The sequence below is a fragment of the Brachyhypopomus gauderio genome, chromosome 15 (genome assembly GCF_052324685.1).
Source record: "Brachyhypopomus gauderio isolate BG-103 chromosome 15, BGAUD_0.2, whole genome shotgun sequence".
Classification (NCBI taxonomy): domain Eukaryota; kingdom Metazoa; phylum Chordata; class Actinopteri; order Gymnotiformes; family Hypopomidae; genus Brachyhypopomus; species Brachyhypopomus gauderio.
The window spans coordinates 4,686,913-4,700,504 of record NC_135225.1 but is presented as its reverse complement, the minus strand read 5'-3'; positions in this window follow the sequence as shown (position 1 = coordinate 4,700,504).

The following is a 13,592-nucleotide window of genomic DNA, read 5'->3' as shown; positions in this document are numbered from 1 at the left end:
GGGGATGATTGAGTGAGTATTGTTGTGGATAATGCTTCACATTAATCTAGCGCTAACCAAGGTCAAAGGGCAATGTAATTTAGTACTCGTGCTGAAAGTGGGATGAGGCCTTCTTGCTCCCTGTGTGCGTTTGCGTTGACCCGGACGGCCCGCTCTGTCCAGGCCCTGAGCCTCTCCCTGGGCTTGGAGTGTTGACGATGGTGCACACAGTCTCCAGTGTCAAAACGCCTTTCCCTAAATCAAGTGGAATCAAAAATTGAACTTCTGGGAGTTTGAGAATGGACTGACTCGTGCTCTTTGACCTGATAGGCTGTCTGGAGCTCTGTGCGTTTGCTCAGGTTTCAAAGGCACGCGCATAAACACAGGGTTACATACTGCAGGAAGTGCAGATAAAGGGTGAAGATTGAAAACACTAATATATTTAGACTTGTGTTATAATTAAAGAGGATAATGAGCAGCCCAAATGTAAAACAACAGAAGTGGCTATGAAGAAACTAAACTACCAATATAAGGTCAATCTTGTCAATCTACAATGACAGTTATTATAGAATGATAAAATGGCTTGAAATATTTAACTAGTCTTGTCGAAAAACAATTTTAAAACAATCCATAGTGTAAAAAAAGAAGAATCTGTTGTGCACAGCTTTTGTTTACTTTTTGTTGTGTTGTACTATAAACAAGAGTAGCCAACTTTGGTCTCAGCACTATTAATGATTTTATCTCTAAATAAAGTGGGACCAGAACAAACGGTTACTGGAAGTGAATGTTGTGCTGAAATGTGCTGGCTCTGGTTTGTGGTGTTTTTAGAGCCCTCTCTTTCTCATGAGTCTAAGTCATAATACCCTTTAATAGTCCCTGAAATGCCCCACTATTCCCCCCCCACGTATCCCTGCTTCAGGTCTGCCGAGCGTCCCATGTGGCTCCACTGCAGGTCAGGCGACTGGTGCAGATAGAGCCGTTATTTTGTTAGCGCTCACACCAGCTGGCTGCCTCGGCCTGTGAATGAAGCTGCCATTGTGGAGAGCAAGAGACCTGCTGGGCACATTGAAACACGTCCACAGGGTGAGGAGCTGGGAAAGCAAGGGCCTCTGCAAGAAAAAAACAACACCCCCCCCAAAAAAAAAAAAAAAAAAAGAGGAGCTGGAGGCCTTGGACTGGAGATGCAGCCATGCACGAGTGCTGCCCAAGTCTCATCTCAGCGACGGAACAGAGAGGCGGTGGAATGAAGGCGGAAACCTTCCCGATCGGGCCGGACTCCCCCTCACGAGAGGTAGAGTCAACAGGCCGCACAGGCGCAGTGGCCCGACAGTGCCTTAAAGCAAATGGAGCAAGACCGGCGAGTCCACAGAACCCTCAGGACAGTGAAAGACTTCTGTAACTGTGAGCCCTTTGTCTCTGAGCAAAGCATAATGAATGGAGAGCGAAAATGCAGAAATCCCAGAAACGTGTGTCACACATTCGTTCGATACTTAAAGATTAAAGAACAAAAAACACATCAGAGGAGAGTTCTGGAACATCTGTGGGATCAGTGACAGAAGGAGATGAGTCTGGTGATCCTTGGTGGGATTTGAGTGTCATTTTAATGGCGTGGTGGTGTTAACTAGGGAGTAATTGATGTCAGATGGGCAGTTTCCCGCCCAGCAGCAGGTGTGATGTGCTGTAAGATGTGTTTTACCTGCAGGCTGAGTGCCATCTGATCTCCCCCTCTCACACATGGTCTCTGTTCAACCTCTAGTTCTGAATCATCAAACCAGTAGTGTAGCCACTTCCAGTCATTTAGTAATATTGCAACCACATATTAGATTTTATTATGGGTATGTTATTGTGCCATTGTAATTATCTATTTCTGGTTTACTGTAACTAACTGAGGATAACCTCTTAACTCTTCATTGTCCTTTTTTATCTGAACTTTTGATACAAGCTCCATTTGGGATCTAAATCCCAAATTTGGTCCTGGATTAGTAATCACTGGTTGACCAGGCCATGTTGGTCTGGTTAGCCACTGCACCTGTAGGAAGAACTCACAGTGGTGTTGGACTCTGAAAGCTGTGATGCTACTGCCACCTCTCCCCACCATCTGACATTAATCAGTAGTAAAAAAAAATCTCATTCTTGTTACGATATCCATTCAGGGTCTCTGGGGGTAAGGACCAGGTATACACCAGCCTGCAGGAGAGCTGAGATTGCAACATCAGGTACTGGAAAGGCAGTAAAACCAAATATCCATGAACCTGAAACTGGAGATAAAATCATCATTTACTCCACCATAATGTGCCAAAGAAAATTAGTCTGAGAGTGTTTGACCTTGACTCACGTGTAACTGGGTTTTCAGTATTAACATTAGGCCTGTCTTCATGTGTAGCTGGGTTTTTAGTATTAATGTTTGGCCTCTGTTTATGTTTAGCTGGGTTTTGCAGTGTTAGTGTTAACCATTACAAGCTTCTATAAAACCTTAGGTCCTATAAAAACAGAGGACGCCGGAAAACCTTGCCAACTGGTTTCTATTCACTGTACAAATGCTGTGAGACAATAACTTATGCAACACAAGCTGAGGTGTATAAAATGGATGTATAACATGGACCCTGCTCCTCTTTTAAAGTATATTGTGACTTTCATTTGATTATCTGCATAAATTAACTGATTACAAAGTAACCAATTTTTTTTTATGTATTTAAACATATCATTTAAGCCTAAAAGATTTAGGCTCACATTCTCTCTAAGGTTTTTCTTTTACCCTCAGGTTACGTATAAAGATCTCACCATAGTGTGTAAAGGGCAGCTGTGACCATTAAACTCACCCGAGGCTTTCCTCCAGAGGCAAAAAAAAACTCCCACTACATTTCCAAAAACCTCATTTGAAAACAGATTTCCCCTCTAATTTTCGCATGAATAAACACACCCTCCCTAACGGCTTTCACACATTCCTGTCCAAACGGGCTTGCCCATAGCACACTCTGTGAGTGTGAGCTGACCTGTGTGGAAAAAGCATGCGTCTCCCCTAACCCGCACTCCTATCACGCTCCAAGCAGGGACGGAAACCTCAGCACCTTCCGTGAACAAGACCTTCTCCAGGTAAAGTGCAAGGGTAAACGTCAGGGCTCGGGAGTGCAAGTTTATCTTGGAACAAGTTCATATTTTTGTACCACTCATATAGGCCTCTAGCTGCCCATTTCACTAGGAGACTGCTCTCAGTAACCCTGCCAAACCTCTTGTTGCCCAAGTGTGTGTGGCTGCATACATACTGGTATAAATAAGATCAGAGTAAGGACTCATTGCTGGACACATAGTGATGCGATGGATACTACAGTGTGCTCTACACCAAAGTCTGGCCTTCTCAGAACTCAGCTCTGCTTAGACTGTGTTAGTGGGAGTTCTTTTTTTTTCAAATATTATGATTGTTTAGCGTAACAGCTAATTTACCCCATCTTTTTAAAGAGTTGTTTAGTTTTAAGTACAAACTGTCTTGTGTATTTTTGAATCTATTTCCATACTACACGTTTCTATATAGATTGGACCATTGTATATGGAAAATGTGAGCGAATCTCTCATTTTCTTATGAGATGCTTAAATTGGGGGATTTGGGAAACATTAGTTGAATAAGGGTAGTTTTGCCATAAAGGCAGTTCTTGCTTGTTATCTGGTAAGACTTTTAAGGTAAAATGGCAGCTGCATTAGGGCTGGGATGCAGGAGACTCTGATGGTGCTGGGTACAATGCCTGCCATGTCTCCCTGCTGTGCCAGCCACAGGTTTAAACTGCCGCAAAACCCTGCAGTGTATGAATGCCATTCCACACTGAATTAGTCACACTCACATGCTGAGGCCAGCGGTTGTGACTCACACTGTAGGTAAGACCAGAGACTTGGGTTTTAAATGCTCCTGTACACAATGTGTGTCAGAAATCTTTATCATCATCATCATCATAGTCGTCACCATCATCCAGTGCACTGGAAGTGCAGTTCTTAACTGTGGTGTATTTGGATAGGTTCATTAATACAGCTTTAAGATGAATGATAATTCCAGGTGCTGTTTCTAAAGCATTGTGTTTACATTTGGACCTGGTTGGATGTGGAGAAAATGAAGGAATGAGTAACAAATGTGAACACTTTGCTCAGTCTTTCCTCCGACCTCTCAGGCATGCGCAGCGCCTTTGGGGCACTTTTATTTAAGAAGCTGTGGTTGAAATTGTTAGCAGTGATTATAGCAGCAAAGCAGAAAACTGGTGTGACATGAATAGGTAAATGAAAGTAGAATTTTGGACTCTGTGCCCTCAGACTAGTACTTTACAAAAGTGAACAGTGAGATAGTTTTAGTGTTACATCTGTATGTGTTAGAGGGTGATTGAATGGCATTCCTAAACATGTTGTGACACCATGATTTTTAAAATGCAAATTCTAAGTTTTTTTTTTATGACGAATGTGCAAATATTATTGAAAATATCTTTATGAGTTGTTCACTTGAAATGTCTTTTAGAAAATCTGATTAGTAGATTGGTTTGTTTTTCTGCTTAAATTTCATCATTTGATAACCATTCCTACTGCTAATTGCTCAGGTATTTGGGATATTGAGTTGGGTAACATGCTTTGAGACACAGAAGAGGCTTAAAACCCTCCCTAATATGGGGAGAGGTGTGCCCAGACACTTAACTGCTGCTTACTTGTGCCAAGCTAGCAAATCCTATGGAGTGAAAATGTTCTCAGTACTCCACAGAGTAGAGCAGCTAGCTGGGCTTTGCTGTGGGCACATATCCCTCCCCCCCCCCCCCCCCCCCCCCCCCCCCACCCCCCCCAAGCTCCCAGCTGCCTTTCAGATGCTGTATGGGCAGAGGTAGGAAACTTAATATTTCAACCCTGGCTAACAATTTGTGAACTTCACACTTCAAAACACAGGCAAGTAAGAGTTCATTGTTGCGTGGTATTAATCATGGCTTTGAGGCCCAGTCGATCCACAAAGCAAGTGACCTTATATGGCTGCAGTAAAAAGCAGGGGTGACTTCATTTACTCTCAAGTAAAAGTCTCTGCTCTCTGGGACTGCAGACGCCCTGTTTACCTAAGGCAGTATTTCACAGCATCCCTATTGTTCTTAATATGGCCGAGTTGTAAACTTTACAGGTAGCCGTTTGAAAACTCTGATTTTAGTGGTGCGTATTCTGTTTTACTCAGGACTGGTACCACAATCAAACTGATGTTATGATAAAAATAGTAATATAACCTTCTTTAAGGATGAGACCCATTCTTAAGCATAAATATTTTTTCAACCATGGTGAAAAACACAGAAAAGTTCAAATAAATTTCCAGAGTGGCGTAAAGCCCTTTTCATTTATACCTTCTTCCCTGGTGTTTGCAGTTGGAGGAAGAGGCATACATCAGACGGCACGTTGCTTTTGGAAGCTTCAGAAATATAACGACCTGGTCATTGGGTACTGATGGAGACTCCATATGTGCAAACACGGCACCTAGACTTCCGTCATCACCCTCTTCCCTTCCGATTGCTCCGATTTCTGTTGTTTTTGGACAAAGACAAAAAAAGTGTGAAATGTAACCAGGATGGTAGGAATCAAGTAAGCTGTTACGCAGTTAAATAGCTGGTGAAATGTACAAACAATGTGGCCTTCCTCCCTTCTCCCACAGCGGTTGGAGTTCGTTTCCTCTGCTCCCTTTTCAAACAACCTTCGTGCCCTCAGAAATCACCCGGGCTGATGCTCGTGATTATCGACTAATATTTGGACGAAACTGGAGCTGCAGACTTGAGGCGACAGTTCTTGCTTTTCATTCGTCCTATGATGAATTATGTGGAAATACAGTAATCTGAGTGGATTTGGCTGCTGTGTGAGAGAATGCTGTGTGTGTGTGTGTGTGTGTGTGTGTGTGTGTGTGTGTGTGTGTGTGTGTGTGTGTGTGTGTGTTCGATGGAGCTCTCATGTTCCATTATCACTGTCTGTGAACCCCTTCTGACAGTGGTGTAATATTACAGTGTGCTAAAACACTTGAGCAGTGTGATTGCAAATATCTACACAATATTTACATGCTGTCGAGGGGGTGGCAGTGGAATACTCACACACACACACACACACACACACACACACACACACACACACACACACACACACACACACACACCCACACACACACACACACACACTTTATTTCTTGCAGAAAATACATAGGTGTCATGTGAAATGCAGTCAAATTGGTCTTGTCATTGCCAGTAGTAACAAATAACCAGTGTAATTTAACATGATCTCACTGCTCCCAGAGCTCAATGTGCTCTGCTATAGCCAAGTAAGTTTCCAGTTTAAGAAAAGGATTTATGAATGAGTGTGTTCCTCTTGATGTCCCATTCTGACTCTCACCTGGGAGTGTCTGAGTTCTACAGGCACGTCACTCAAAGCTTAACATTTAAAAAGTTCAGATACTTTTTGTGTTTAACTGTATAATGTGTATATACATTTTTATGCAATTTGTATATTATTATTATTATATTAGATTAGATTATATCTCATATGAAGCATCCCAAAGTTTTTGAACACCAGTGTAACCTCTCCTGACACCTACTGGTAAAACTGTTGTGGTACACCTTGTTTTCAGAGACATTTTGGAGACACAGCAACATTTAAGTCCATGTTTCAGTCTGAACAAATCATCGCCTGCCATCACCCCCTTTTTACCTCAGCGATGATGGCAATCTCTCTACTTCCATCCTCCATTCGGGTGATGTCATTGGCAGCAGCGTTTTCTCTGGACCCCAACAAAGAGCCTTTCATTACAGGACCCAGGAACCTACAAATTATGGCAGGTGATAAGAGGCACGGCAACACAGCACCCCAGACACACGGGGCAGTGTCCAGTCACACGACTGGCCTGGCGCTTGTGTCAGCTGGGCTGTGGCAGTGTGGCTGAAGGATCCACCTAATAATGAGTTGAAGCAAAAGCAAATTATACCATAGAAGTCTGTGTGTGTGTATGTGTGTGTATGTGTGTGTGTGTGTGTGTGTGTGTGTGTGTGTGTGTGTGTGTGTGTGTGTGTGTGTGTGTGTATGCTCTTTTGCATAGCGATTTTCATAAGCATAGGACTGTAAGGCTTTGTGTCCTTTCATACCTTAAAGAGATATTTGAGGGCTGAATATGTCAGGGAATATCCAAAGGTATTTGAATTTTGCTCAGGGCGCATACTCACTTCTCCACTATATCCGTCTGATATAGTGAAAATACATCCCCTCACACATGCTGAGGCAAACCCCATTAGGCTCGGATTTTGTCCTCTCTGATGAAGACAGAAGGAGTGAATTTGTCATGTCTGCCTGCTGATCAAATGACCTATGGCAGCTCACATCTGATAAAGTTACTCACTTTCCGCCATGTCAGCAAGGGTTAGCCATCATTCTCAAAGCTAAGCTACTTCCCTTTGCCATGCCCTGATGGACGAGTGAAGAATCGAGCATTCAGCGTTGGATGATGTTATCTTCGTGACAGCGACCTACTTCTCAGCTTTGTTCTGTCAAATGTCACTGAGATTCTAAATGGAGATTCTGTGTCTGGCCTCTTTGAATTCAGACTGAAGTGATTTTTTGCGGCCTCTTTGTGTTTCCCGGTAGCTGTCGTAGGACACTGCTGTCTTTGCTAGATGGAGTGATGCGCTCAGTGTGCCGTGGCTGTCAATTTGAATTTCTCAGAGGTAAATCAAGCACAAAATGAAGGCGGTAAGGAAAAGAGGTTCTTTCACACTGCTCATATGCTGAGAACAAGTGACCCAAATTAGAGGTCTCATCAGTCCTGTCTGCTGGATTAAGGCCCTTCTGCCTGTCAAAGTCACATTTTAATCACAGACATAATTTGAATTTACATTAATGAAAATAAATGGCTCCCTCGGCTCCTGGTGTTCAGGGTAATGAATTAGTATCCCTCCCAACAATCACATTTCTCTGCATTTTTCAATTTCATGCCCCTGCTGAGTTTCTCAAGGATAGCCCTCTTTGATGAAGATAAACGATCTTCATGGTTAGACTGAGTGCCTCGTACCTTGCTATAACTGTTTTCTAATTTAGGCACATTTTCTTTGATGCAAGACATGATTTATCTTTTTGTATCTCCAGCTTGACACGGCAGAAATATAATTGAAAACAGGTGCTAATTCTCCCTTAGATTCGGCAAGAAAGTTAACAAATAGGAGCCAGTGTCCTGATTAGCTAGTCTATTTTCAACACATAGCAATTAAATGATAATTAACAACATGTCACCAAGTTTTCTTCATAAAAGTCAAAGCCCGTTGATTACTCCTTGTAAATAGTCTTTGGATGAAACTGGTGTCTGGGTTTTTAAAGCATGCCCCCAGCGTCCTCTCTGCCTGGCAGGTTTGGTTATGTTCTAGGCTACGAAGAAAGTCTTCCATTGTCCAACGTGTCCTCTCAGTGGCTTTCACTACATACTACTCATGTCTATCAAGAACATGATTCATGCTGCCTGTGGTCTTTCTTGTATATAGTTGAGTTTGTACTCTGTTACAAAGAGTTTCAGATATATCACTTTAAAAGTCATAATTCTTTTTCTTTGCTCACTAGGAAAATGATCAACTGCCTCAAAATATACAATAGAGTAAAGAAAGGAAGTACTGCTTGGAGTCTGTTGATTTCACATGTGAAATTGTTTAAACATGGCTGTGTAAAACAATGAGTTATAATTTTGATTAATAATCCTAAGGCACGCAAACCAGTATTTGTCTGAGGCGCAGCAGGGAATTACATCAGCCTAATCATCACTAAACGGGGATTTGAAAGTTCATAGGTCTGGACTACAAGTGAGAGAGAGTGAGGCAATATTTTTTAAAATAGCTGACATTGTGTGGTTCCACAGCACCGGTAAACCTTCTTGGAATAAAGGTGTTCATTTTAACAGACCTGCAGTTGAGAACACAGTGCCAACCCACAGTCCTGCTAACGATTGGTCTTCATTCAGTGTCTCCCCCTGTCTGGAAGAACTTATGATAATTGCTGGAAAATCAAAGTTCTGAAGATGGGCTGACACTTGATGTCCAGGCTGCAGGAAAACAGATGATTCACTTTCTCCACTGGAGTTTCTGATTTATTTTTTAATACAAACCATTTATTTTTGAAGGTTGTTTAGAAGACACTTTTATTCAGCTTAACACAGTGTCTGTTACTGCTAGAGAGGTCATATTGTTGGCCGGGATCACGCAGAACATTGAGCAGAAACTGGAACTTACAGTTTGTTGTATATTGCCAGTAGAATGGCACGTTTGCAAGCATACAAGCCCCAATCTGCAAAGCTTTCTAAAGCCCCAATCCACAGACCTTTCCTACGCCCTATTCCACAGACTGTTCCTAATCCCCAATCCACAGATCTTTCCTAAGCCCAAATCCACAGATCTTTCCCATAAGCGACACTAGCTCCCACAGCTGCCACACCATTCACATTTCACGAGCTTGGCCTCACCTCTTTTGGCAAGCTTAGTTGTGAAAAATATCCCCAATGGCAAAAGCTACTCCATTCAGCCTACAGACGGCCAGTTTTGTCTTTAGAGCAGTTTCTCAATGAATGGCATAAAAACGTTTGACCACCAGAGAGGGACCTTTAATAAGTGGTTTTCAGAATCATTTTTGGCTTATTTCATTGATTTTACATGACCTTGGAGAAGAACTAAACTCTTTAATAAGATGTAGACAAAATTTGGCTTCCAGATAGATGCTTCAGTTTACCTCCCAAGTCACTGAATTAGTCATGTCTGCTTTCACTTATTGGACTCTTGGCATAACCTAATATATGAGGATTGAGTTACTCGTCTGGGATCCAGAGGCTCAGATGTGCTGCATCTTTAATTGGATAAACGCTGAACAAGAATGCTTTGTTGCTTATTGCTGTCTATGGATCTGTTTAGGTCACTGCTGACAAGTATAGAAACATCCTTTGGAATATGGTTTATGGAAGTTATTCTGTGTCAATATTCAAATGAAAATGTAATACGTATTTGCATTTACATGTTCCACTCATACAAGCAACTTTGAGCTCAAAATTCAAATTCAAATGCAATAATTCCATTTACATTTGCAATGTGATAGACGTCTATTCATATTTCATTTACACATACATTTTGATGCTTTATTTGTGTCTTTATTGAAATGAAAAAAAATTTCCCGATTTGAATTATCAAATTCATGTGATCATGCAAAGGTTGTATCAAAATTATAATTAAAATGCTATTCGCTTAATATGCTTTGCATTTCGTGATAACACGTTTGAAACGTAATTTTCAACCTCACCACCACGCTAAAAAGATGTCAATATTCAAACGATAATGGAGAAATAGCGCCTCTCCTGTTTGCACTAACATTACGATACCAACAGCGCTAAAACTGTGTCAAAATGCATTTTGAAAGTGCAATCCGAGCAGATTGCATTTTCATTTCCATGGTCTTCCACTATAGTCAAATTATAGTCAAATTAGATTCCACGGTTTCACCTTATTCAGCCAATCAGGTTCCACAGCTTTCCACAGCGGGCAGCCAATCAGGACGGGACTACAGCGCAGCAGTACAGGCGAGTTTTTTTAGACATGGTCACAGAAGCGCTCATTAGATTAATTCAAAGGGTAGCAGACGAGTCCTTATGGTGAATTTACACTACATTAGTGTGAAATGTTAATCGATCAAGTGGCAGACATATCAGCCTTATCTGGCGCTGATGTGACTGTTATTGCCAAATTGAGCACTGTGGTAGAGCAGCTGTGTGCCTCAAACTACGGCGGTACGGCCGACCTCCGTGAAGGGTCTCGTGTGATCAGAAACAGAAAACCATTTCTGCTCGTTAATGCTGGTTTATTTAAATAAACATTTGTGCTGTCGTATTTTTAAAGTTATAAAGCGGTAATGCCTCGATGAGTGATGTTATCTAGAATCCCCCAGCGTCCCTGTTTAGTGTGGTTAATGCCACAGACGCGGCATAATTACCTGAACCCGCAGGTAATCCTCTACCAAGCTTTGATCTTTAACGTACTTGTAATCATGACGCGAGCAGAAATTTTAGAAGCGAGCAAAAAACTGAAACGCGCACTAAAAACAGGGAAGTGAGCGCACTTAACAGCGCTCGGTTTTCTTGATTTTGCGTGCTCAGTGTGTCTGACTTGCTTGATTGAATCTTATCTTTGCGCTCTCATATTAAAGACCGCAATCTCACTCCATACTACACATTGTGGGTTCATAGATTGTCCTTATTTGAGTCGAGTGGTCCTTATGTTTTCATGCCTTGGTAAGTCCTTAGTATAAGCTTCCGTCGTCTACGTTTCATTCCTTTCCCTAGTCTCAGACTATACCTTTGGGGTTCATAGATTGTGTACGTTTTTATTCTTTGGTCTGTCTTTCGTACGAGTTCTTTTCCTCTACGTTATAGTTTGCCTAGGTCTCAAACTACACCTTATGCCCGGTTCACACTACACGATTTTAGGCTGGTTTTTCAGTCGCCGACTGTTTTTTGTAGATCGCCGACAGAAACTGTGGTCGGAGGCAAATCGGCGATCACTCGTCGCTCGCTCAGTGTAGTGTGAACTGCTGAAAGACGCTCGCCGAGTGGTCGCCGACTCATCGCAGACGACCGGCAGATATCTAGCATGTTTAATATCTAGCGTGTTTAATATCTAGCCCAGTAGTGCGATTGATTATAACTATGTTCACTGCAACGGAGAGATGAAATAATTCTGGCAACTTGGGACTATGGGACTAAAATAATAATAATAACGAAAATGTGGAGTACATGTACATTGTTTTATTCTTTAAGTGGTGTTGCTGGTTTTCACGAGTTTCGTTTTCGTGTTCTCGTGTTTTTGGACGGCAGCCAGATGAGTCGGCGATTCCCCAGTCGTGTAATTCGTGAGCCCGCGTCACCGATCAGTCATGTAGTGTGAAAGCCACAACAACTGAAAGACTCGCGATTACAGCACAACCAGTGTAGTGCGAACGGCACAAAAACCTGACGACTGAAAAGTCGTGCAGTGTGAACCAGGCATTAGGGATCATAAATCAAGACCAAAAACTCGCCTGTACTGCAGAGCCAGAAACTATATGGCTCTGTGCTGAGCGTGCTTTAGTCCCGTCCTGATTGGCTCCCTGAGGTGGAAAGGGGAACCCGATTGGCTGAATAAAGTGGAGGGAGGTGGAATCTGATTGGAAGGCTGATGGGATCTAATTTGACTATAATTTGACTATAGTGGAAGACCATGGAAATGAAAATGCAATCTGCTCGGATTGCATTTTCAAGATGCATTTTGACACAGTTTTAGCGCTGTTGGTATCGTAATGTTATTGCAAACAGGGGTGGCGCTATTTCTCCATTAAGGTTTGAATATTGACATCTTTTTAGCGTGGTGGTGAGGTTGAAAATTACGTTTCAAACGTGTTATCACGAAATGCAAAGCATATTAAGCGAATAGCATTTTAATTATAATTTTGATACAACCTTTGCATGATCACATGAACTTGATAATTCAAATCGGGAAATACATTTTCATTTCAATAAAGACACATATAAAGCATCAAAATGTATGTGTAAATGAAATGTGAATGGATGTCCATCACATTGCAAATGTAAATGGAGTTATTGCATTTGAATTAGAATTTTGAGCTCAAAGTTGCTTGTATGAGTGGAACAATTGCAAATGAAAATGGAGTTATTGCATTTGAATTTGAATTTTGAGCTCAAAGTTGCTTGTATGAGTAGAACATGTAAATGCAAATGCGCATTACATTTTCATTTTAATATTGAGACAGAAAAACTTCCATAATGGTTTAGCAGAAAGAACTGTGTATCTTCTCGTAAATGTATTGATCCAATATATGACCCATTTCCTCTGTATAGAAAGCATAGGTCAAATAGTTCATAGAATACCTTGAGTAAAGGTATGAATTCAGAGTGACTCCCTAAATCAGGTGCTCTTGGCTGAAATTCATAATCAACAGTGTTGCACAAGACAGAGAATAAAAGCCACCTGGAGGTCTCTTGCAAACACCACATAATTACAACCGAACTTACAAGACTGGCTCATCATAATTGGCTTTTCTTGACTTTCCTATAGTGGCTTTTGTCCCTGTGGTGTTGTCGCTGTAATATGGCAAAGCCCAAGTCCTTTTCAGGCGGCCCATGAATGGCTCTACTCTGTCACCAGAGAGACGCCAAGGGGAGCACTTGTACAAAGGGCCACGTCAAAAACAAACACACAAGCTCTGCAGCCAGCTGCACCACACTGACTCAGACGGCCAGACCTTCCGCTGGGCCCCCATTCACTGGGGCACCTTTCAGAGGTAACTGCCAGGAGCCCTTATTCACTAGCTTGTAGTACAACGAGTACAGAGATTTTTTGATTAGCATATGATTCCCTGTGCCCACCACAGGCTTGGAGCTGATCTGCTAGTGTTTGAAGTTTGGTCACTTTCTCTTCCCAAGGCACTTCAGCTTGGACTCTTTTTTTTCCTGCTAGAGTAGATACCATTCTGTGACTGAATAGCTGAAGTCTTCAAGCCCAACTGTGTAATGTTGGCAAGGAAGCAGCTGGAATGTGACAGTTTTTCAGCCTTCAGTCCAAATCACAGCA